The sequence below is a fragment of the Mustela erminea genome, chromosome 4, assembly GCF_009829155.1.
Source record: "Mustela erminea isolate mMusErm1 chromosome 4, mMusErm1.Pri, whole genome shotgun sequence".
NCBI lineage: Eukaryota > Metazoa > Chordata > Mammalia > Carnivora > Mustelidae > Mustela > Mustela erminea.
In genome coordinates, this window is record NC_045617.1 from 87,747,595 (window position 1) to 87,774,288 (window position 26,694).

Sequence of the window (26,694 nt, forward strand, 5' to 3'; positions counted from 1 at the left end):
GGTTCATCCACCCCTGGAGAGGGGACAGAGCACTTGGATGGCGCCCTCTGATGAGGATAAATTAATTAGCACAAAAGCACGCAGCCGCAGACGGACCACCTGGGTTTGAGTGTTCTAATGAGGACGGTGACTGGATGAGGCTGAATCAGGCCAGTACTGCCCCAGGGCCTGATGGCTGTTCACTGTCTGCCTGGAGGCCAGGCCCTCACATGCTGCTAGCTTTAACCCCCTCCATTCTCAAGCCATTCTCGAGCCCCCCTCCTTCTGCCAGCTCCACACTGAGTTTCCACTCTGGTCCAGGTGCCAAGGTCAGCCTGAGTCCCAGACCTCTCCCCAGAATTCACAGAGGAACCAGGAACCTATGTCTCTGCTCCAAACTCATCTTCCTGTCCCTTGGCTGACAAACTGATTGTCCTCAAACGCAGTTGTGTTCATTTGGGCACCCCCCACCCTCCCAGGGCTCAGGAACCTTCCATACCTCTTTAGGACTCACCGAATAGAACCCACATTTGAATGAAGGCCCTTCATCAGCCACCCCCTGCCCTCTGCCTCCCCTTGTCTCAGCTCCTCACTTGCTGGCAAGGCTGATCCGTGGCAGCCAAACCCCCCAACCCGCTCTCCTCACAGACCTCACTGCTGCCTACTCACGGATCACCATTTTCCCATCTTCTCCACCTCACACCCGTCCTCTCCCTGGCAAATCCATCGCTGTGGCTCGAACAAAAGAGGTGGCAATTCCAACCTTTCCTAAAGACCACATTCTTGCCATGCCATGAGAGGCCGGTGTGATCTTCACTTCAGGCCCAACATTCCTGATGACGCAATGAACAAACAGAGAAGCCCCTCCTGGTCAGCCCCTCCCTTTTCAGATACCCCTCTCCACCCCCCACCGAGGTGGTGGAGAGCAGGCGTGACAGTTAGGGTTTGAGCTCCGGGCCCAACAACTCCCCTGCATGGTAACTTGCAATTTTGCTAAAGTGCATTTTAACATTTTGAGGTGGGTTTGGTATTTGGGAATCATCTGTGGGCCCACAGAGAGGAGCCAAAGTGCCATGATTTGATAGTTTTAACTCAAATGCACTTACATCGTGTTCCTACTGTGTGCCAGGCACAGGGCAGCAGGCTTGGGTCCCTTTGCATGCAACGGACAGCCCCTCACTGAACATTGCTGTTCTGGACAAAGGAACCAGCCCTGGGTCATCATTCTTTTATGTGAAATGACTAACAGGAGGACTTAGAATCACCATACCCAGCTTATCCACCCAAGACCTCCCGACCAAATTGCTGCACATCGTAGGTTACCACAGGACTCCAGCTCCACATCATCAGACCTAACCCTACAATTCCCACCGAGCAGGGCAAGCGTTTTCTAGGTTTTGCTGACCTATGTCCTTTATTCTCCTGGAAAGATGCTCACGGGATCCTGAGGCTCTGGGGTATCTGCCACCCTCAGGCACAATGGAGATTCTCTAGGTACCAAATGAGTCCCAGCTGAAGGAGAGTCTGTTGATATAGCCCCCGGAGAGAGCCTGCCTGAGACTCTGGGGAAACCAGGCATCAGCTCTTCCCTGGGGTCCTGCTGGAGGAGCCACAGACCAGGGCCATTACTTCCAACTCACCCCACCACCCCCGCTTAGTAAGAGAACTTAAAGCATCATTACATAACATGGAAAAATAAAACCAATGTTGATTAATACAAGTGGTTTCCCAAAGCTGTACTGATGTGTGCTCAATTTCAAATCCATTTCCCTTGTTTAATAGACTGAGAATGTTTGAAGGATGACTCTCAGTCAGGGTGCTTTGTCACGGGCCCCAGAATGATGTGCGGGAGCGAGCCATGAGGACATCTGGGGGGATGACTGTGCCAGAGAGAGTGTGTGCAAAGACCCCAAGGAGTGAGTGAACCCAAAGTGTTTTGGGATCTGCAAGAAGACCAGTGTGGCTAGAGCAGGAAGAACAAGGGGAACGTAGGTGGAGATGAGATCAGAGGACGTGAGAGCCAGACCTCAGAGCTGGGCTGCTTCAAGGCCAGTGTCAGCACTGCCTGGGAGCTGCTTAAAACCTGGGATCTCAGACCTCCCACACACCCCAACCTACTAAGTCAGAACCCACCCCAACCAAGATCCATAAGTGTCCCTGTGCACAATTATGTTTGAGAAGAAGGTTATGGAAGAGGGGGGGTCTCAACTCCGACTGTATGTGATGATCACCTTGGGGGGGTACTTTTTAAAATGTTGCTGCACCCACCCCCCAACTAACCAAGATTTTCCAGAGATGGGTCCATGGAAATATATTTACTTTGAAAACTTCTCTGATTATTCCAGTGTGCGGTCAGGGTCAGACCCCTGGATCACACACACCCACGTTTTCCAGAATCACTAAGACACCTCACTAGAGATGAGCAAGCCCCAGAAAGAGCACCTCTGTGATACCCTCTGTGATACAGTGGATGACCTGTCTCCCTGCCCAGAATGCCAACTTCTCGAAGGAGGGGCTGCCTCCTTCACTGTGCTTTCCCCAGTGCCCGTGGAGGGTTGGTATGCAGGATCTGCCTGGTGCGCAGCTGCTGGAGAACAGAACCAGTGAAGACAAGAGTGAGTGACCGTAAAAACCACACCTGTCGTTTGGGATTCCTAGCTGGAGCTCTGGCAAGTCCTGTCTCATCAGAGAGGTCTTCCTCAGGTGCTTCTCCTCCCTCAGAAGATGGCTTCACCAGACACTAACAATTTTGACTCCATTTTCTCCCCTAGTAATGGAGATAACAGGATCCTAGAAAATTGGAGCCTAAGGTGTATCAGAGGTAACCCCGCAAGGCACACAGCTCTTAAGAAATTTCAGGAAGTGGGGGCACCTTGGGTGGCTCAGTGGGTTAAGCCTTTGCCTTTGGCTCAGATCATGATCTCAGGGTCCTGGGATCGAGCCTCACATCGGGCTCTCTGCTCAGCAGGGAGCCTGCTTCCTCCTCTCTCTCTGCCTGCCTCTCTGCCTGCCTCTCTGCCTATGTGTGATCTCCGCCTGTCAAATAAATAAATAAAATAAAATAAATTTCAGGAAGGGAAATTGACTTGCCCTGGAGCATGGGACAAACTGAGTGGCAGGGCTGGGCTGGCTGGGTGGTTTTCTGTCTCCCAGTGCAAAGCCCAGCTCACTGTCCTCAGCTTCTTCCTCCACCTTTGCTTCCCTCTCCACAGTATGTCCAAATGCCCCCCTCACCTCCCACCCATGCTCTGCCTGCCCATCACAACACCCCCCTTCCCTGTTCATTTCCCGTAACCAGGGCCAGCTCGAAGTTGGGTGGGACTGAACCTTGAGCCATCTTAGGAAGCCCTTTCAAGGAAAAGACCATGAGTGCTCCCTTCTGCAGCACATATACTAAGGAAAACACCACAATATGAACACAAAATTAGATCCAAAAGCAAATATTTCAAATAAATAAGGGAAGAAATGAGAACAAATTACAAATTCTGAGAAGCTGACAAATGCTACAGAAATCACACAATCCAGAAAAATAAATTTATATTAACTAACTGCTTAGCACAGCTTTCTAATACATGTTTATAAGGACCTAGAATGTTTTCCACATTTAATGAGTGGAAGAATTCCCATTGGCTGGCATTCACCTCCATGTTTCAAACCTGAATTTTCTCCACTGCCCATATACGTCGGGTGCTGGGTGCCTTGGACCCTGTTCGCATACTGATACAACTTGGTCTATACCTTTATGTCACATCCTGCAGTGAATGGACAGAAGATAGAGGGGCACTCCTGGGTGCCCTGCCTATATGTGGATTACATGTGGAAGTAACTGCAAATCATACATATATCTCACTCAACCCCATGTATGTATTCTCAGTTCTAATTCCCTTTATCTGGGTCTGGGAATAAATACCGTGTGGCCATTCAAAGGCCACCAGATGGGCTGGAAGGGCGCTGGATGGAAAGCTGCAGTGAGGAATGTCAGCAATCATAACTGACTGCAGTTTGCATATTGTTTGCAAATTCCACAAAAACCTAGGAGCACGGGAGGGTGCCCCAGTGGGTCCAGCCACAGCTCTGGAAGGGCCCCGAAGGGCAAGCCTTCCCATGCTTTCCCGGGGATTCTGCCCCACCCTTTGCCTTCTCCGTGCTGTCCTACCTCAGAAAGGAGAATCACCAACTGAGAGAAGACAAAAGCCAAAGACTTTAAACACGTGGGCATTAGTTGGCTGGTGCAGCTGTCACAACATACCACAGAGCACGGAGCCTCAACAACGGAAATGTGCTGTCTCGTAGTTGTGGGGGCCCGAAGTCCAGGACCCAGCTGGCAGCACAGTGGGTCCTTCTGAGGGGTGACAGGGGGAATTTGTTCCAGACCTCTCTCCCTGTGGCTCATAGATGTCCATCTTCTCCGTGTCTCTTCTTACCATTTTCTCTCTCTGCATATCTGTGTGTCTCCATTTCCCTCTTTCCATAAGGGCACCAGTCATACTGGGTGAGGGCCCTCCCCAATGGCCACATTGTAACCCAGTGACCTCCCCGTAAAGACCCAGTCTCCAAAGAAGGCCACATCCAGAAAGACTGAGGGGTTAGGACTCCTGCATATCATTGGGCGGGGCCGCAGTTCAACCCCTAACAGTGGAGCAACGTTAACTGGTGTGTGCATCTCTGCAGAAAACTGAGGGAGAGGGATGGAAACCCAGAGAGACTTGCAGGGTGGGTGGGAGGCGTTATCTTGTTTACACTGTGCCTTTAGAAAAATTACCTCATTAGCGGTCTGTCTGCATCCAGGCCCAGCTGCAACCACTAAATCAATCATTTGGGGATCAGTTTGGCTTTCTTGGCCACCATAAATGGCACATTTTTAAAATTTGTTTTGATTTCCTGTGGGTGTCTCAAATGTCCAAAATGATGGAGCAGATGGAGAGGCTGAAGTCTGAGGGAAGACAGGAAAGATGGCAGCTCAGCTGGCCAAAGGATGAAGCTCGAGAAGCAGGTCCAAGGTCTAGAGAGAGTGGAACAGGGAACGAGGACCCATCCCCAGGTCCTAGAGTAGACCAGGAGAGTCTCCATCTCTGCGTCTGAAAGAGGCAGGCTGGGGGTGAGCAAGCCCCAGGGTTGCAGTGGATCCAAGGAACTTCTCAGCCTAAGAATTGACAGCAGATGAAAATAGAAGATCAGGAGCAGGTGACCCAAATCATCAGATACACAGATGAGGTCACCCCACTTTCTGCCTCAATAGCCTTCTCCAGTTCCCTTCTGGGGGTCCCAGAGGTGCCTCACAGGTGCTTCAGCAGCCGGACACTGAAGAATCTCTGCCCTTCCAGGGAGGCTCCTGTGGCCTTTCATGGACCCATTCTCAGGCTGCAAATTCCAACTCCTGCCCCTTGAGGACTCCGGAACAGTCATCGTGGAGAAAAAGCAGAGGTTAGCCGTCACAGCCCTGCACCATCCCACCCTTGCTATTTCTTTCTCCCTGCAATCAAAAGCTCCTGAAGTTATTGGCTCTAACAAACTGAGCCCAGAGGGAGCCCCAGGCCCCCCAGTTCAGCTGCAGCCTGAGCTCCAGCCCAGGATCAGCTGGAGGCCCAGCCCTGACGAAGAGGAAGAGGACTGGTAAGTGCTACCTGCAGGTTAGACCTCCTAGCAGTGGAATCAGGGGCTTGTTGCGAAAGATGGAGAGTGGGCTTGCCACGCCAAATGGTCGTTATTACAGCAAAGCTCAGGAAAAGGAGCCATGTCTGCTGAATAGACACGTAGCCTGTGTTTGCTTAGGTTGGCTGTGTTATTAGCTCTATAGCGTTACCCATGAGTTAATCGTAAAACCAGTTTAATGAGTTACAACCAGCAACTGAAAAAATAAAATAAGATAAAGTTAGAGTGCAGTTTTCGTCAAGTGTGGAGTTTGACGAAAGCTTTGTTTCCTTTACACACACGTGCCTGTGCATACAGACAGAATGTAAGATTGTTTCTTACCATGACCTGTGGTAGGAAAAGCTGAAATGCACGAATCCGGACCATAGCACTTAGCATCCTTGAACCTGAATACCAATGCCCAACAGGTCTGGGAAGCTTTTTCAAAGCTGGGAAGATTTTTTTCAAATGTAGATTTCCAGGCATCACATTCCAGAAATTTTGGAGGCCCTACCTCCTAGCAGGGCTTGGAAATATGCATTTGAAAAGCTCCCCCTGTGGTTCTGTTACATTTGGTTGGTGGCATATGATGTAGGAATCACTGGATCAGAGGGAAAAAACATGTATTTGGTAAAACTGTGTTCTAGGAAGCTTGAATGACATATGAAGATGCTTCTTTCGTCTTAAAGCTAGAGACTTGAGAAACAGGGACATAAGGATGGGTATTGGCAGGAGGGTGAGTGATATCCTTTCTCCATTTGTAAGGATGAATTCAGTTTCTGGCAGAAGTGGGTACCAAGAGACCATGCTTGGCTGTAAATTATGTTTAACAGGATTCGGAACCAGGCATACAAAAGGGCTAAATACCTCCCCTGAGTAAAATTTTATCTACTGAGTAGAACCGTCTACTCGGAGACCCAAATGGCTCAGGGAATCCTCTTCTGAGACACATCCCTGGACTGGATGACGTCTTAAGATTGCCTTTCATGTCTGACATGCCATGATTCTAAGAGCAACAGGATGGAGGGAAAGGTTGGAAGACCCATGATCTCAAACACATCAGCCATTGATGAGGGCAGCAAGAGAAGGAGTCATGTCTACAAACAGACACCATCAAGTTGGATCATGACTCATCAGTGGGTCATAAAATCGACGAAGTTTTTTGAAAAATAAAACTGAATTAAATACAATAGAAACTATCATGGTGCCTTGCCTTTAGTCAGGATGCTTGGCTATCTATTGCTGCATTAAAAAAACCAACACAAAACGTAGTGGCCCTAGAATGACAACATTTATTTGCTCACAATTCTGAAATTCGGGCAGGGCTCAGTGAAGGCAAATCATCTCTGCTCCACGGGCAAGAGTCAGGGCGGCTCACTTGGACTTGGAGCACCCACTCGCACGGTACCTTCATCCACATGGGTGCGAGCTCTGCTTCGGGGGTTAGCTGGAGACTGCATGCTTCAGCAGGTGGCCTCTCCATCTGTACGGCTCATTTGCTTCTGCAGTATGACTTCTGGGTTCCCAGGGACTACACACCAAGAGCAAACCTTCCCAGAGGGCAAATGTCTCCATGTACAAGAGCTTATCTCGTCTTCGCTCCCATTACCCCTGCTGATGTCTTACAACTCAAGTCCAGAGTCATCCTGAGAGGGGACAACACAGGACAGGAATGCTGGTGGTTCATAGCAGACCACAAACACTGGTTCCTTAAAAGAAAAAAAAAAAAAAAAGAATTCCAATCATGTATGTGTATAAATAGCAAGTAGCAATGTGAAATATATTCCTAGTAGTTAACCACAGTTGAAAAGGTTTAAAGGTTTAAGAAACAGTGCTAGAGAGCCCTGGGATACAGAGAGAAGACAATCCTAATTTCCTTGATTTCTATTTCCCCAATACTTTTGTGTATATTTACCCCATCTGTCCATTTTTCCGATACTGTTTCCCCTTTTATTCTTCTTTTTTATTTCCTCTTTTGTTTCTCTCTCTCTCTCTCTCCTTATCTCTTTCCTTCCCAGTTTTCCTATCTCTGTCACTCAGCCATTTTTTTACACTTTATCTTTCACATCCAAACACCTCTTTCAAACATAAGCATACGTAACCCGAACACAAGCTAATGTCCCATGTGACGCGTTCTCTGTACAGCCTCACATATAAATGAGCACAGCCCAGTTGCCAAAAGTAATTTTACATTTGTGTCAATTTTTTCTGCATCTCTTAAGGAATAGTAATGAGAATCCAGTTTAAATTCCATAGACAAACTGCAAAGCTCCTTCTCCTCCCTCAGTGCCCACCTGGCAACTTCTCTAGTGTCTCCCACTTGCCAAACCCACAAAACTGCCAACACTCAGCCCAGATGGCATTACCCAACCAACGCCCTGCTCTCCACTTAGTCTCTGTCCACCTCAGCAGGGTGCAGCATCGCCAACCCAGCCAGAGCAAGGATGACAGTGGACAACCCCACCCTTTCCCCAAATATGCCTTGCTGTAATGGGGAGACACTTTCTGTCCTGCAAAAATGATTTCTTCACCAGCCCAACCCCTCAACTTGTGGGTACAGCCTCCATTTGGACCCCTGGGCAGCAGCTGTGAGAGTGGCAGAGAGAAAGCAGTGCACGTCAGAGGGCTGGACTGCAGGCTTGGAATGGGCTTGGCACAGCCCTGTTGCCCTGGAAAGAGGGGCAAGCCCATCCCACTCCCAGAGAGAAGCACTCATGTACCTGCGAAGCAGGTAAGGTCTGTAGACCCTCAGCTGTGGGAAGCGAGTCAGAATGCCTAGAAGTGCTGTGGACCAAGGATCTGGGAATGGGCTGGGTAATTGAAGTCGGCTTTTTCGTTCTTGCTCCCTTTGTTACTTTGGCTCATATTCCTGAATCCTTATTCATTAGATGTTGGATACTTTCACACATACATGCACATGTACAAGTGCACATATGTACACACATACACAGGCGTGCATGCACACAGACACACACACCAGCAATCTGGGACATAAAGAAAGCTACGGAGCACTGGGTGTACATAAACAATGAATTCTGGAACACTGAAAAAAATTTTTTTTTAATTTAAATTAAAAAAAAAAAAAACCTGAAAGAGGACTTCCAACTACCTACATTTTGTCCTCAAACTTTCAAATAGATTCCATTCTTTCCAACTTGTCTCCTGGATCAGGCAAAAGAACCTGAGGGCAAAGCACCCCCTGATGGGACCTGAAACTAGCCCCTCAAGCAGTAAGAACCACCCTGAGCCAGCAAGACCCCTCCCATGATGGATGTGCCCTTCACTGCCCACCTGCACGTACCCACCCCACCCGTGTACCACGTTTTCCTTCTATAAACCAGGATGTATTTTCAGCACTTTGGAGACAATCTTTGAGATACTAGTTTGCAGTATTCTCAGTGTGGGAACAAATAAATAAATTCCTTTCTTGTTTCACCGCAAGAAAGAAAGCAAGCTATTACAGTCACTTGAAATTTCTTTTTTTAAAAAAGATTTTATTTATTTGTTTGAGACAGAGATAGCAGGAGAGAGCATGAGCATGAGCTGGGTGAAGGGCAGAGGGGGAAGCAGCCTCCCTGCTGAGCAGAGAGCCCGATGCAAGACTTGATCCCAGGACCCCAGGATCATGACCTGAGCCAAAGGCAAATGCTTAACCAACTGAGCCGCCTAGGCACCCCCAAGCACTTAAAATTTCAACCTCAAGGTTTTAGCCAGTTAGATAAAAAGACCAGCCAGACATAGATCGCAGGTGCCCCAGTGGTGGATGCTGGGATACCTGCCTCTACTGTCCACCTCTACAGATGAGCAAGGTAAATATACCTGTCCACCTTCTCTGCTTTCCTAATGATCCCTCTGCCAGGAAAGCAGAAAGCTGAGTCCTGACATGGCTGACAAATAGTGAGCCATCCCCAGTCTTAGAGCCAGCTCCCTCATGAAACCAAAGAGCAAGAGCAGGAACAGGGCCTTGGAAATCACCGAGGGTGGCAGGTCCCCTGGTGGTACTAAGATCCAGAAAAGAAGGCTTACTCAAGGTCACAACCTACTGTACCCATATTTATCTTCCAACGTACACCTATTGAAAACCTACCACTTCCCAAGGCTTGTTCTAATGGCAGGGATACAATGGTGAACAGGAATGGTCTCTATTCCCAAGGAGTTTACCTCCTAGTTAGCTATAACAAGGTAACCAGGTAAAGTACCTGTGTGTGAGGTGGCAGTAAGTACCAGAGAGAAACACAAAGTAGAGGACAGGGCTAGAGAGCGCGTTGGAGGTGAAGACAGTTTTCAGCAGGGAAAGCTTTGTGTGAAAGCCTGAAGGAGGTAAGAGAGCCTCTCTGGGGAGTAGGGTCAGGGGCAGGGCGGGAGGCAGGATGTTCCAGGCAAAGGGAAGAGTGAGTGCGAAGTCCAAAAGGCAGGGGCATGGCTGGATGTTGGAGAAAAGGCAAAGAGAGCAGTATGGCTGGCAGTGTGGCTGGAGTTGAGTGAGCCAGGAGTTGAGTGGTGGCATCTAAAGTCAGAGAGACATGGGAAGGTCTGGGGACCAGTTCTCATGACCCCTGAAGCCACTGTAAGGACGTGGCCTTTACTCCACTAGAGTGAGATCCAAGGAAGGCTCTGACAGAGGTGGGAACTGGTTTCAGTTTTCAAGGGCTGCTGTGTCATGAATACACAGAAGGGTGGTGGGGGTGGGATCAGGGCATCAGTGTGGGAGACTCTGCTCCTGCATAAGTCTAAGCAAGAAATAATGATCCTTGTACCAGAGAGACAGCGGGGAGGTGGGGAGACGTGATCAGACAGAGTTTGGAGGATTAAGGCAGCAGTATTTACTGAAGGACTGGATATGAGGTATGACAGGAAGAGAAGAGTCAAAATCACCCTTGGGGTCTTGTCTTCAGCTACTACAAGAAAGGAGTTGCCCATGACAGAGGAGATTGAAGTTCAAGCGTGTTGCATGTGACGCCCTAGATACATGGATGATGGTGGCTAGAGGAGGCGGGGCAGAGAGGAGCTCACTGATGCAGAGCCCGGCCTTGCACCCAAGGACCCACAGAAGCACCAGACCAACCCCGTGCATGCAGGAATGTCAAAAACTCTGCCACTTGACAAAGGCTGGGCTGACAATGGAGAAACTCCAGGCATTCTGGCATCCTCGGGGCAGTACCATCCAGAGGGGCCACCACAACAGAAAAGCTAGCACAGCAGAGTGCTGACATTCAGCTCAGGTGTGAGCCAGATACAAGTGTCCAGATACAAGTGAAGCTAATTTCCCCCATATGTGCCTCCACCCTTGAAAACCCCTGGGAGCCCGCTGGGAAACATGCTATACAGTGGGTGATACAGGGGTTTGCTTGAGACTTGTTCAGGTGGCAGAATGAGCACATTTGACTAATATTCTCTAGACCCACAAATCCCAGAGGTCTGAGCTACAAAGAGGACCGAAGAGCTCAGAGGATGGCAGCTGCCTGCTGGTATTTGCAGAGCACCACCCAATTAATTAGCAGGTGCACGTGAGTGGCTGGGTTGAGAAGGAGGAAGTTTAAGATATGTCTTCGTGGGGTTCCCCAGGAGTAGACCCTGAGACAAAGATGTGGTAGCTTATTTAGGGAGTGAGCCCAGGAAGCAGCAGCAGGAGAGAGAGAAAGTAAGACAGGGAATGAATGTGTTAATGAGCTCAGTTCCTCTGGCCTCCCTCTAGGAGACTGACAGCACAGAATATGTCATGGGGTGTCCCACTCAAGGGGCTAGGAACTGGGGTATTTATCCACTAACTCTCACCCGTCATTTGCAGAGAGCTCTTCTCAGAGACTTCAACTTCCTGACACTTCTACAATGTCCCTTACCTCGGCCTCCCACTCTGCTGCAGCCAGAGAGAGCAGCAGGTGTTTGCAGTAAGAAGCTGTCAGCATGTGCTGAAAATTAGAGCACTAAGGGGGATTGGCAGGATATGATGTTGACCACAGAGGGTTTCAGAGAAACAGCCTCGGCTCCATAAGTGGGCACTCCGTTCTGAGCTTGGATGCCAAGAACCATCTTCCTCCCAGAAAACAGACTGAGATGAATGACCCTTATCATTCCTATAATCAGAGATAGAAAATCCAGGGCAGTGTCTTTCTGGTCCCAACAGAGGGAAGGCACCCTCAGCATTCTCGGACTGGACACCAGGGCTGCACCATGCTCAACCAGAGTCAGAATTTTGCAGTGTGCTGGGCAGAAGCCATCCTCCTTTGGAAAATGACTGAGATCTGGCTCTTCGAGCTCTTGGTGAATATGTGAGTCAGAGCATGAGCAGGCGCTGAAGTTCAGGAAGGAATGTTCTAGAGCAAGAGGTGGATATCCCAGCACAGAGCTTCAGGTCAGACCATGGGGTCAGCATCCTACCACTTCTAGTCAAGGACTAGCCTAGTTCCCTAGTATGGGGACCTGAAGACCAGCATCGTGTTGTCAATATCCTTGTCAGTTTATTGAATGTGGATGTGTACCATACATCCATGTGCGTCCTCACGAAAACCCAGACCTTCACATTGACAAGTCATCCTGTCATTTTCATTAAGTACCACATTTAAGGTCCATCTTAAGTGTCACCAGCCATTGACCCCTGGAGGGATAGACCCCACATAACTGTTAGAACCCATTTTCTCTTGCCCATGTTGGGCAAAACTACATAAATAGCATCATCTCTCCCACCCCAAATTCTGTCTAGATAAGCAATCCCTTGTGTAAGAACCTAAAATTCAGGTTCAGATAACCATTTTCAGATAACCATTTGACAGGAAGCTTGTTACTAGGAAGGTAGTTACAAGATAAGTGAGAGGATGCCTGCTTTCCAAGAGCTGCCCAGGTCCTGCAAATAAACACCTTCTCTTTAGTAGGATGCTGGCTGTCATAGTTCCACAAATGGGGTATTAGGATGACGGTGGCTACCTTCATAAGCCAGAGCTCTGGGGACTGGGTTTTTTGACCCCAGGAGCTCTCTCTATCAGAGCCCTGCTCCTCTCCTCCTGTTCAGCTCAGCCTCTAGATGCTTAGACAATTACTGCTTTGCAGCCATCTGTACTGGCCACCTTGCTCAAATAGGGTTTGCAGTATATCTTTGCAACAGCTTTTATGGGGTTTTGCTTTTCTGACCACACTGGGAGGGATCACATAGGCTTTGGAATTCTATGGCCCTGGTTTGACCAAAGTGCAGTCTACATCAACAGGCTGTGTGACCTTAGGACAGCTGCTTGGCCCCTCCGAGTCTGTCGTCTAAAAACGATGACAATAGTAACATCAGGGTGAACCATATGAAAGTGCCTTGATGTGGGTTAAAAATGGCTGAATATTGCCAGTCTCATAGGTTTAACCTACCACCTACCTTACAGGGCTACAGGGAGGATGTGGTGAGTACACACGTCACTGTGATGACCCCCTAGCTAACTAGCTTGAGACCCCAGAGGGAAGTCACACTCCCTGTAGTCCCCCAAACCACAACTCCTCCCAGATATCTACAGGATGGGGGTTCAAAGCCCATTCTTCCATAGCACACCCAGTGATTTCTGGAAATGCTTGTGCCCTATTGTTCCCTCCACGGTGTTCTTTCCACAGAAAAGGCTAAGGCTAACTGCACATCCACTCCCTGCCAGAGACTGTACACAGCACTTTCTTCAAATACATTCATCCAGTCCTCCTCCCCACCCATGTGAGCTAGGCACTTGCAGAGAGGGAAACACAAGGGCGGAGAAGCAGAGCATCTTGCCAAGGTCACACGACCAGGAAGAGGGAGAGCCAGGAGTCACACTCCAGCCGCCAGCACCATCCACCTTCCCTGGCCTGCTGGGGTCCTCCCACCACCATCCTGAGCGGCTCCGTGCCAGCCTCCCCCAGGCACCTCTCTCCGTGAACCTGTGGGTTCCAGGTGTGGGCACAGGCCTCTCAGCTTCTCCAGAGCGCTGAGGACATGCGAATCCATCAGGAGCCTGATTACAGCGAAAAGGAAAAGAACAAAGTGAAGAAGAATTGGAACAACAGAAGAGACACAGGCACGGATGCATTGAGGATATAAAAAATAACAAGAGAATTCTACAGCAACTCTGCAGAAGCAAAATAGGAAGCCTGGGAGTGGGTATGTACCTAGCAAAATATAAATTACGTAAATTGACCTAAGGAAATATAGAAAATGAGAAGACCAATTACCTACCACAGGGAGACTGGAAAGGTGGTTAAAGATCCACCATCACAAAAGGCACCAGGAACAGATGGTTTCACAGCTGAGCTCTATGTAACCTTTAAAGAACAAATAATTCCAACGTTAATTAAACTCTTCCAGATCATAGGAAAAGATAAAGTGCTGCAATTTATTTTATGAAGCCCACATAGCCTTAGTACCAAAACCTGGTACAGATCGCTTAGGAAAAGAACTGCAGACCAATCATTCTTCTCATTATAAATGTAAAAACTGGAAATAAAACCCCAGTAAATGAAACCTGGCAAAATGTCATTATGATCAAATGGGATTTATCCTAGTAACACACAGATTTATGACAGGAAATCAATTAACATAATTCATTATACCAATAAATTTAAGGGGAAAATGTGATCATATCAATAAATGAGAAAACTGTTTGATGAAATATAAACTCTAAGTAATAGAAATAGAAACTCATTCATTCTTCCAACACACATACATTGAGTGCCTACCAGGTATCTAACTGGGTTCTCAACCTTGAGGACTGTAGCCATGACCATATTAGACAAAAATTCCCCACCCTAAGGGTGCTCATTTCTCAATACAAGAGACAGACAATACACACAATGCTTAAGGGACATACATATTATGTTAGCGATAAACCTAAGGAAAAAAAAATTATAACGGGATAGAAAGTTAGAACATTGGGGTAGTCAGGGAAAGTGTTACTAAGAAGTGACATCTAGGGGCACCTTGGGGGGCTCAGTTGGTTAAGGGTCTGCCTTCGGCTCAGATCATCATCTCGGGGTACTGGGATTGAGTCCTACATCAGGCTCTCTCCTCAGCAGGAAGCCTGCTTCTCCCTCTGCCTGCCCCTCCGCACCCCCGCTCATGCTCACTGTCTCTCTCTCTCATGTATAAATAAATAATCCTTTCTTTTAAAAAAAAAAAAAAAAAGGAGAAGGAGAAGGAAAAGTAGAAGAAGAAGGAGATGGAGGAGAAGAAGAAAAAGGAGGAGGAGGAGGAGAAAAAGAAGAAAAGGGGGAGGGGGAGGAGGAGGAGGAGGAAGAGAAAGGAGAAACCACAACTGAAGAAAGAGCAAGGAAGAATATTCCAGGCACAGGGAGCCACCATGTGAAGACCCCAGTGCCCTGGAGAATCAACTCCAAAAGGCCAATGTTCCACGGGGTAGTAGAGAACAGGATGGTCATCCCCCAGTTGCTGCAACCAGATTATGGATGTCCAGCAAAGCTCCGGTGAACACCTATGACATAGCAAGGACAACACAGGAGGTGACAGGCTGAGCGCTCAGCTCAGGGCTTCTGCCCACTCTTGGCAGGCACCACATGGCAGGCCCACTGAGTACTTCTGCTTCAGAATTGCCTCCCTCCCCAGAGCTCCCAGTAGAAACTTCAGAGCCAGTGAAAGGTGAGATGATGTCATCCTTCAAGGGAACCTCAGACCTAAATCCACAGGTCTGGACTGACTCCCAAGGCCAGGAGAAGCCATCCCAACAGCTGATAGATACACCTCCCAATCCTTGTTATTCAGCCCGAAACCACACTGCATCTCCAGGGACCCCAACAACCTATGCAGTTAAGGAAAAACATTTTCTACTTCTTCAAGGTCACAGACTGGGTAAAATCTCCATGGCTATACAGAGTACAGTCTGTTGGGTAATATCACCATGTTCTCCAAGAACAATGGCTGGGTGCTTGGTGTACACGCTCTATCCAACGGGAGCCTAAAACCCGGGAAGTGGGCTTCAAAGTTGAACTCACCTTTCAACATCCAAAATCCTCACACTGCCACCTGCCTCCAAGTAACACTTCTCCTGTTAACACTAAAAGCCAGTTCTATGCTGTGAAGTGTGTAAACCTGGCAATTCACAGACCTGTACCCCTGGGGCTAATAATACATTATATGTTTATTTAAAAATTTAAAAATAAATAAATAAATAAAATATATAACAAAAGTATATAAAAAAGAAGCCAATTCTAATGGGTTCCCATACCCATGAAAAGCACCCAACATACTGTCCAACGTAAAGTGGACACTTGGAAAGTTCCCGACTTCCTGCCCTTCCCGCTGCCTTTTCCATTTCCCACCATGCAACCCTACAGTTGTCCCTTCTTCCACACAGAACATGCAGGCCCATGGAACTTAACGAAGAAGGTGCCTCTTCAAATAGCTGGGAAAGGAGCTTCATGAAAACTCTGCTCTAGACATTCTTTGATGAGATTAGATTGTCCCTCTGTGTGATGGCTTAAAAAAGTGAATGTGGAGTGCTAGATGTCAAGGTCAAGGTTTTGGCTTTTTTAACTTGTTTTCCTAAATCAATTAATTCACAGATAGCTTATTATTAGTTTCAGAGGTAGAGTTTAATGATGCATCGGTTTCATATAACCTCCAGTGCTCATTCCACCAAGTGCTCTCCTAGTGTCCATCACCCAGTCACCCCATCCCCCCACCCATCTCTCCTCTACCAACCCTCAGTTTGCTCCCTAGAATTAAGTGTCTCTTACGGTTTGCCTCCATCTGATTTCATCTTTTTATATTTTCCTTCCCTTCCCTATGTTCATCCATTTTGTTTCTTAAATTCCACATATGACTGAGATCGTATGATATTTGTCTTTCTATGAATGACTTATTTTACTTAGTATAACACCCTCCAGTTCCATCCACATCTTTGCAAGTGGAAAGATTTCATTTCTTTTGATGGTTGAGTAATATTCATATATATATATATATATATATATACACACACACACACACACACACACACATACACATATAGATAGATACATACATACATACACACCACATCTTCTTTATCCATTCATCTGTTGATGGACATCTCAGCTCCTTCCATAGTTTGGCTACTGTGGACATTGCTGCTGTAAACATTGGGGTGCATGTGTCCCTTCAAATCACTATGTTTGTATTCTTTGAATAAATATCAAGTAGTGTAATTGCTGAGTCATAGGGTAGCTCCCGTTTTAACTTTTTGAGGAACCTCCATACTGTTTTCCAGAGTGGCTTCACCACTCTGAAATTTACATTTCCACCAGCAGTGTAGGAGGGTTCACCTTTCTCCACATCCAAGGTCAGGGTTAAAGGAAAAGTGTCCGTGGGGCTCTTCCCTGATCCTCAACTCCCAGTGCCAGGCCAGCAGCAATAGCTGCATCCTTCAGACCAAGTAGTGGACGCCTAGCCCTGGGAGCTGTTGTCTGTTTTGAAGATGGAAAGACTGCCCATCAAAACCTCTTGATTGACTCTGACCATGTGGTCAACATGTTCTAGAGAAGACCACCCATCTTAAGGTGTCAGTGTGTCAACTGTGAGAACCAGATGGTGCATGGGGCCTTCTTGCTATGTAAACCACAGATTAGCCTTACATCGGAAGGCTTTGTATTGGGAGACTCCTGGCTCCTGGACCCACCCTTACCAGCTGCAGAACCGCAGGGAAGTTCCTGAAGCTTGCTGGGCCTGGGGGGGGAGGGGGGGTTGTTGGTTTGTTTGTTTGTCTCAAAATGGAAATGTTAGTACTCCACCAAGGTCATTAGGAGAATAAAATGAAATAGTGCTCATGGCAGGATCTACCTCACAAAAGCTACCTATCACACTTAGAGCACCTGAGTCTCTGTGGGACTCAGGGATTGACTCCACCTTCCTCCTCACCATTGAACGCTTCATCTCCCTCATTCACATTCCATTATCAATAAATACGCAGATAAAGCCCAGTAGCCAAAGATCCCCAGGTCCACCTCTTCATCGAGCACAGTGAGGCTTATTAACCTGTGTCGGCACAGGAGAGCATGCTCCATGGGGAACCACGGGGTACCTCAGTGAAAGGCCAGTCCAGATTTTGGGCTTGTTTTGTGTGATTTTAGAGAGGACTGGGGAAGCAAGTGTTGTTCTAGATTGCGTGCTGTCAGGGAGCAGGGAGCTGTTGCTGGTTGGATATCTTAATCATTTGTATCAAGGAGGCAAGAGGAATAAAGTGAGGCTAGAGCTGTCATTGATGAAGAAAGGAGAACCCCTTGCATCTGCTGGCAGACAAGGATGTTCATGCATTTCAGGGTTATTTCCTCATATCCATGTGCTTATCATGTTCCATTATGGTCCCAGGGAGCCCTTGTCTGAATCCAATTTTGTACTGCATGATTTATGTTCACAGGAGCCACCAGGGCTTGGCTGGTTGGTAGTTACCAGGCCTGCTGTCTAGACCATTTTGCTTTCTCTTTCTCAGTATACAACCAGAAGTACCAACTGCAAAAGAACTTACTACCTTCTGACTCAAGTGTGATTTGTTTGCAGATTCTACCTAGTGTCTACTCCCAGCTTTGTCCGGGAAATCTTACCCCTGGTCATTCCCCCAGAGAATACGGCAGACCAGAGGATGGAGCCTTCTTAATTGTGGGTGAGGAGACAGGGCCTTGAATTGGGACATGCTGGGGCTCAGGGCTCCGGATGGACAGGGTTCTCCAAGGCTTGTGTCAGGAAGGGAGGAGGTTGGCCTCAGTCTCTGTCCTTCACTGCTGTGTTTGCCAGCCCCAGACATTGGAAAGCCACCCCCTTCTGGATGACTTCACCTGCAGAAAGATGCCTTGCATTCCACAGAGCCAGGAGAGCCCATCTGAGCGACTTGGGAAGGAGCATTGACTGGGGAGAAAGGAAAAGTGAATCTGACACTTTTGTGTGTGACCTCGAGTAAGTTCCTTCCCCTCTCTGGACCTCAGTGTCCTATGGTAAAAGGCAGGCAGGCTAGTCCCTAAGGTCCCTTTGTCTGTCATCCCGGGGGTCTAAGAGATGAACATATGACAAAGCAGCCACTCCCCCCATTAAGGACTTGGGCTCTTGCAGGAAGAAAGCAGAAAGCTGGAACCAGGAGAGCTGAGCTGGGAAATCTTGTTTGACTCACCATTTAAATTAACATCAGCCTCTTAAGTGTCGATGATAATGTTCGCTGGGGTGTGATAATAGGTGACATTTACCCAATGTTTATGATGTGCTAGACCCACGGTTAACCATGTAATTCTAACAAGAAGTCCCATTTTATAGATGGAGAAACTGAGGCATAGGGCTATTAAGTCTCTTGCCCAGGATCTCACAAGCAATAAGGGGCCCAGCTGGGACTGTCACACAGGCAGTCCAGCTCCTGAGCTGGTATTCTCAACCATCCCCGATAGGCCTCCCTGAAGCATACATAGTCCTCTGTTCTCATCTTCTCCTTTGATTTGGAAGCCTAGAGCAGGGGTCACAAGCTACGGCCTGTGAGCCCCAAAGACAAATCGAGCCGGCCAACTGTGTTATAAATAAAATTGCATTGGCACACAGCCACACGCATTTATTTATTGTCAGTCTTCCGAACAACACTGGCAGAACTGAGTAGATGCAGCAGGGAACACACGGCCTATGAACCATAAAGCATCAACTGTCCGGCCCTTTGCAGATTCAGGTTGCCAGATCCCAGCCCAGAGCGGGCACTGCCTGCCCACCAACGCAGCTCTGTTGTTTGCTATGTGACCCCCAGCTAGGTTGCTTTTCTAAATCTATTTCCTCATCTGTAAAATGGGCTTATTTGAGGAATGTGGGGGACTTGCGCACATAGGCACAAAACACTTGACCCAAGGCAAGTGCTTGAAAGGGGGTAGCTGCTATCTTTGCTAACAGGGTGATGAACATCTTGATGGATTCCTATAATACTGCACAGTGCAGGGCGGGGACTTTTATCCCCACCTCATGCACAGGAAAACCCAGGCACAGGGAGAGGAAATGGTTTGCACAAAGTTTTGTGAAGAGCAGGAGGCAGAGGGGTGCCTGGGTGGCTCACATCTGTCTTTGGCTCAGTTTGTGATCCCAGGGTCCTGGGATTGAGCTCCCCATCGGGATCCCTGCTTCTCCCTCTCCCCCAGCCCCTCCACCCGGCTCATGCTCTGTCTCTCATGCTCTCTCTCTGTATCTCAAGTAAATAAATAAAATGTTTTAGAAAAGAGAGAGAGAGGGTAGGAGGCAGAGCCCAGATCTTTCAAGTGGACGTCCCGCTCTCCATGGCCGCCCTTCCCCAGCCCCTCCAATCTGTAGCGCTAGTCCTCCTTTGTGTCTGCTGGCGTGTGGAGCAGCCCGTCTGTGTTTGTGCATTTTCAGTGTCTGTAACTATACACAGCCACGAAGAGCTTGCTGGCATAGACATTTGTCAAAGATGACACGCCATTCACCCATGCCATGGGAGACAGTGACAGATGCGCTCTCCAGCACCGCTGTCCAAGCAGCCGAGGATGGATGGGGCCCTGGCTCCTGCTTGGCCCGGCTGCGCAAGGAGCCACAGACCAGGCCAAAGACAGATTGCAGCCTGGTCCGTGGGCATGGTGGCTCAGAGCACAGAGTGCCGAGGAAACCATGAAACTAGTCTCTGGTTGGTCCCACCTTCCTGCACCCACCCCAAAAGCCCTTCCTGGGCTCCCTGCTCCTCCCCACTGGGCCAAGTCTGCCCAAACCTGATGTTCGCTTATAACTTTGTGTGGTCACATACAAGGAGGTGGGTACTCTGGGGATTCAATTTCTTCGCATGATAATTATAATAGCCAACGCATAGATTCGCTGCACTGTCCTAAATCTGAGCACTAATCCTTAGCTATGCCCTAGTGGAGGTGTAGGAAACTCAGTCCAAAGAGGTTAGGGGAGTTTTCCAAGGTCACACAGCAAGTGACAGCGACAGGATTTGAATCCAGACGGTCTAGATCCATTGTCCTCAGGACTGTTATTTGGGGGTCTCAAGTAGAGGGGATACCACGATAAGTCAAAAACAGACAACAAGAAGAAAAAACTAAAGATCCAGATTTCTGGTCAGGAACAGGTTGCCTTGTCTGTTTCTCTATGGGCAAAAGGAACTGCTACCACTGGAACACCATCAGCAAGTTCCAGGGCTGGCCTCCTTCTGCTCTTCCAGGAACCCCGGCTCTGGCTCCTCGGCCTTCAAACACTCTCTGCCTCCACCCAATAATCCCAACCCAGATCCCACCCCTACCCAGGTACCCTCTCATAGCTCATTAATCTGTCACCTCTGTGTCCCTGAGGCAAGCTCGCAGTCCTCTGAGATTGTGTAGGGATGTTTATGGTCAGTGACAGCAAAGGGAGCAGCCCACATAAAACAAAAAGAAGAGAGATGGAACCAAGCTCTAAAAAAGTTTCCAAAGTCTTGCTCAAAAGATCCCTGGAGGAATTCACACACTCCCAACGAGCTGCTCCCTCCTTCCTGGATGGGGGGAGAGAGGAGTCAGAAAGTCTGGGGTCTTGTTCAGCCAATGACTCTCTGTGGGCTCCTGCAGAAGCACCATCCTTCCTCTGAGCCTGAATTTCCTCAGCTGTAAAATGAGGACCATGACAGCACTTAACCCCTAAAATTACTGTGAAGATTAAAACACCAAAAAAAACACTTAGAATGATGCCTGATACATAGGGAGTGCTTGGTAGCACCAATTATTGTTCCTCTCTGGGTTTCAGTTTACTCAGTGGGGAAATGAGGGGCCTGGGTTCCATGCTTTTGTAAGTAAGGTATGGGCTCCTGGCTCGAACACTGTGTGACTTAGTGATGTTCCTGTGATGCATCCTTGTCTCCTCCCCCTCCCCTTCTTCTTGGTACCTGCAAGCTCCAGCCAGCAGCTGTACTCACACATGGGGAGGCGAGGCTGGAAACAGGAGGCATTACCACTCTTTTTCACAACAGTAAATTATTCCAGAAGCAACTTTCCCATCAAATGGATCTACTTCAGCTAGTCCACACGGCTGGGGGATCTGAGCTCTGGTGGCCGAGTCCCTGCCAACCACAGCCTGCAGTTTTGGCCCTCAGACCTGTCCCAAAGCTGCAGTAGGAAAGAGTCCACACCATCCTACCTGCATAGACCCAGCCACATTGGCCCAGTGTTTGCAGGAATAAGTAATTACAGCTTCCCTGGGATTCAGGCAGAGGACACCCACGCTGGGAGAGAATTTTTCTTGCTGTTCAAGCTCCGTAAACACTTGAAAAGTCATTTTATTTTTCAGTCTGTGGGCAGGATGCCACCAACCCAGGAAGCATCATTAAATAGAACTTGAGGGATTTTTTTTCAGCTTTTGGGGGGGATAGGGTGGGACTCGGGGGTTGGCATTTTTTCCCTACTGATGCTTTTTGGATAAACACATAAATCAACATCATCTATATTCATTAGACAACGTGCCTTGTTCAATACAAAATTACCCCTGTTTTGCATGATTTTCCCCCCTTGTGATTAATATAAATGACTTAAGTTAATTATGTTTCTCTTCATGGAAAAATGTATTTGTCAAAGTGCTGAAACATCAATAAAAAATAAACGCTGTCGTTGGAAGAAGGGCAGGATTGCAAACGAGCAGTCATCAGGGCACAGGGAACAGACTCACCCATCTGGGGTGGCATTCTGATGGAGTAGGCTCACTTTATATTTACTAACAGCGACAAAAGCATTTTTCTTAGTTAAGCACTTGCGCGTCCTGATGAGGTAGATTGATGTCATCATTATTAACAATAATGACACCGCAGGCAGAGAGAATACGGTCTTCTCCAGGATCCCAAAGAATGCTGCATGGATTAAGCCTCACCCATCCTTACCAGGGACAACTAAAGCTGGGCATTTTACCAGCCCGTCCCCCAAAACTGGACCTTGAGAGACAGACAGATGATTGGAATCAGAGTGAGAGGGAAAGAAAGGAAGAATAGCAAAGCGAGATAATGTTGTAGAGCCCCAGAGTGAGAAGGAAGCTTAGAGGTTAGACATACCACCCACATCACGGGGTCAGTGATAAGACTGATGCCCAGAGAGAGGAAGGGACTTGCCCAAGGGCACACAGCATATTACTGAAAAACTCCTGCCTCCCGGACCCTCGCCACTTCCCTACCTTCAGCTGCCCCTTGCCACCAGGAATAAAGGGCTTCCTTCTCTCTTGAGCAAGTGTACGATGGTGTAGGCAAGGTGTGAGCGGGCGTGGAGGCTCCCTCGACTGCTGGAAAGTCAGAGCCACAGAGAAATCTGGGTTACTGACTTTTTCTATTGTTTCTAAAATGCCTCTACCCCACCCTGCCCTTCTTGGTTTGAGCTTCCTGAAAGCAGACCCGGAGACAAATTGTTGATGCTGGTGGTTTACTCCAGGACAACCAAGTGAGGTGGAGGGGAACTGAAACAGGGGAGGGAGGGAAGCTAATATGGGGGTGGGGGATTACTGCTCGAAGTACCTGTGCTCCCTCCCACCAGGAGGGACTGTAGAAAACATGCCTCCACGTTGTCCCAGTGCTGAGTAGGGAAGCAAAAGTATTTACTCACTCCCAGAGCCTTTCACGTCCAGCACCTCTGGGTCACCCTGCACCCAAGCTGAGCAAGCTCCCATGATACCAGAAAAACCCAGAGAACCAGAGACCTGAGTTCACAGGTGGGAAGCACCAGTATGCACGGCCACATCACAGATGCAGGTAAACCGGAAGAAAGTCTAGATGCAAGAAGGGTAACCACAGTGTCAGCTACGGCATCCCCACCCTCCAGGCCTTTCTCCCTCCAGGCACACACAATCAACCCGACTGATAATCATCAGAAACAATTCATCGTATTTTTGCCATAGCCACCTTTTGTTTTAATCTCCTTAGGTATCTTTTCTGTCTCCACACATATACTGTAAATTGGTCAGGGACAGAATTAAGGCCGAGGTCATTCAGTCATCCGACAAATAGTTCCTGAACACCCACTGTGGGCTGGGGCCTCTTTAAGGTGCTAAGAAGACAGCACCAAAGATGGAGAAAATTGTCCTCAGGGATGCTGCAATTCAGAGGTGGAGATAGATGATAAATAAGTAATGACTACAATTCCAAGTGATCAGCGAGTAGCCCAAAGGAAAACAAAACAGGTAAATGGGATAACTACCACAGGAGGTAGGGGAACTACTGGGGACTTTTGAACAAAAATCTGAATGAAATAAAGGAATAAGACTTGTAAGAATCTGGTAGAAGAATACTCCATCATGGAGGAACAGGAATAAGCTTGTCTTATATAGTCGGGGTGGCTCAGTTGTTGGGCATCTAACTTTGGCTAGGGTCATGGCCCCAGGGTTCTGGGATCAAGCTCCCTGCTTTGGGAGCTCCTTGCTCCGCGGGAAGCCTGCTTCTCCATCTCCCACTCCCCATGCTTGTGTTCCCTCTCTCAATGTCTCTCTCTCTCTCTCTGTCAAATAAATAAGTAAATAAGTCTTTAAAAAAGAATAAAAAGAAGACTTCTATCGTACTCAGTAGAGTGAAGGACAAAGTGGGAGGAGATAAGGCAAGGGAGAATCAGATTGTGTAGGATCTTAACTTTACACAATGCCTGATATAAAAACAGTACTCAACGCAAGCTGTCTTGATGGATGGGATTGGTGGATGGAGGGACAGAGGGATGGGGGGGTCGGAAGGACGGAGGGAGGGAGGGAAGAAACGAGGGAGAGCAGGAGGGGTGGACAAAGGAATGGTGGATGAATGGATCGATGGGTGAGTAGATGGATGGGTAAGTAGATGGATGAATGGGTGGCTAGATGTACAGATAATAATGATACACCAGTGGATAAAGAAAGAAGAAAATAGAGCAATCACTACAAAGAATGTAATACCAACAGTGCATTTAAAGACAGACTTTGCAGAAAAAGGAAATTCTGGATCAAAAATATTTGATGAGTAAGCCATTAGGCCAGCAAGGCTCTATGAGGACAAATATCCATCTCTGGGCCTCAGCCCATGAGAATCCTAGAAAGTTGAGTGTTTATATCTTTTTATAATATTTCCTGCAGTTGCCTGACCTTCCTCCATGGTGAGTATCCAGTGGTACTAAATGGTATTACAGGAGTATTAATTAAATGTTGGTGGCCAGAAGCTAATAAATTATCACTTCCATTATATATTACCATGTTTACTCATCAGGGTTCCAATCCCAGTCTTTTTTTTTAAGATTTTATTTATTTATTTGACAGAGATCACAAGTAGGCAGAGAGGCAGGCAGAGAGACAGAGAGGAGGAAGCAGGCTCCCTGATGAGCAGAGAGCCCGATGTGGGGCTCGATCCCAGGACCCTGGGATCATGACCTGAGGCTTTAACCAACTGAGCCTCCCAGGCATCCTCCAATCCCAGTATTTTAAGTTAAAACCTGTTACCCCAGTCCATTAGGAAGGCATATGGAAGAGGAGATGTGCATGTGGGTGTGAGTACAATTCAATCCAACGTTTCTTTATTGAGCACATACTACATATTTGGCAAGTTGGCAAGAGGAGAAAGTAGTGGTGAAAGGTATGCAGGCACTTATGCCATGAAACAAAGCTCATAATCACATAAACACCTGAGGAGCAATAGCACATTAACAGTCACTCACCAACTAACCAGAATATTTCATTAGTACCTTTCCCACCAGATTTTATTTGGGAAAACCAGACCAATCACAAGAAAATCTCTGGCACATTATTTAATCAAAATAGACAGGGTATGCCGTGGCCTGGATCCCAGTTCAGCTGGATACCTTTGGGCAAGCTTCCTAAACCTTCCGTACCTCACTATCAATCTCCTTGTCATGAGTGCTCAAAGGGGACCAACAAGATCTACTCACAAGCACAAGTAATTATAACACAAAACACTATGTGTATGCTGAAGCGAGGTGAAACAAATCAAATACTACCAAAATTTAGATAAAAGTGGGCTATCTTCATGGGATGACTGGGTGGGAGGCATTTGACCTGGACCCCAAAGACTGGGTAATCTTTTAAGAGCAGGAGAAAGAGGGAATGAAAGCGCTTTGAGGAGAAATTCTCTTCCATTCCCACCTCCTTGGGATGCTACCCTACCAGCATGTGATTGTAGCAGCCACATTGAGGCCATGAGGCATCCCAAACACAAGCAGAGTGTCAGAGCAAGAGGACAGAATAAACCACAGTCCTGGACGAACTGGATGGAAATAACACAAATGATGGCCTTCTTTCAGCCTCTTGTTAAATTAAAGCTCCTTGTTTATTCCACTCTTAGTTATTTGTAGCTGAAAGCATCTCATTTCTTACCTACCACTGTGGCACTTAACCCAACATAGTACTCTCTTCTAGGTATATGTGATTGACATGTACCCTTCTCTGTTCTTTCTTTCCTAGGCTGTAGCCCCTTCATCTCTGTATCTCAGACCCTCTCACTTGAGCCTTTTCCTTCCAGCTTTCCTAGAACTTCTCCTTCCCCACATATCAGTGCTTAGATAATGAGTGATGAATAAAGGAATGAAAGAAAGACCACAAGAAATCTTGCCTAATGCCAATAAAAACCATGGCTCCTCAGGAATTGTTTTGCAAATACATTTTGTCATTAAGTCAGGTAACTCCAGCAGTGACCTAAAAACAAACATCTGAACCAGGCATAAGAGACTTCCAAAAATTAAAATACTTAGCACCGAGGGGGAAAAATGTATTTAACCAAAACAGCATCTGCAGGAGATATTAGCATTCTCAAATTGAGGGCGCTTTGCGCTTTCATGGCATTAACATACAGTTCAAACTATTTAGACATCAGAAGTTTCAAAGTGAGGTTTTAAAAACTTGTTTTATGTAGATAAGATGCTCATAAACACATGTACACATACACACTCACACATGCACATGTACATGCACCTATACACACAAGGGCACTAGGCTTTCACACTGCCCTCTGCCTCTGGTGCTGACTCCTTGGCCACCATCAATCCTTGCCAGTGCTGGAGAGCCTGTTGGGGGTTGTTGCTGGGGCAACAGAGAAATCTTGGGTGCATTCTGCAGTGATAGCCTCACCCAGTCTCTCCTCCTGATGAACCCCAGTTAGCAGGATAAATCCTTCTCCATCCTTCCTCAACTAACTGGTTTCCACCTGTCTCTGCACTCTCTGG

The 26,694-nt window shown here is 47.6% G+C and overlaps 1 long non-coding RNA gene across 1 annotated transcript; it reads right to left on the minus strand.

The window, feature by feature from the left end:
- Positions 1-6,892: 6,892 nt before the first annotated feature.
- LOC116587799 lies at positions 6,893-22,793 on the minus strand. Its single transcript, XR_004284646.1, has 4 exons — positions 22,691-22,793; positions 13,787-13,872; positions 13,478-13,565; positions 6,893-7,319 (listed from the first exon to the last, which is right to left on the minus strand). It is a non-coding gene; the product is annotated as an uncharacterized LOC116587799 (long non-coding RNA).
- Positions 22,794-26,694: the final 3,901 nt, after the last annotated feature.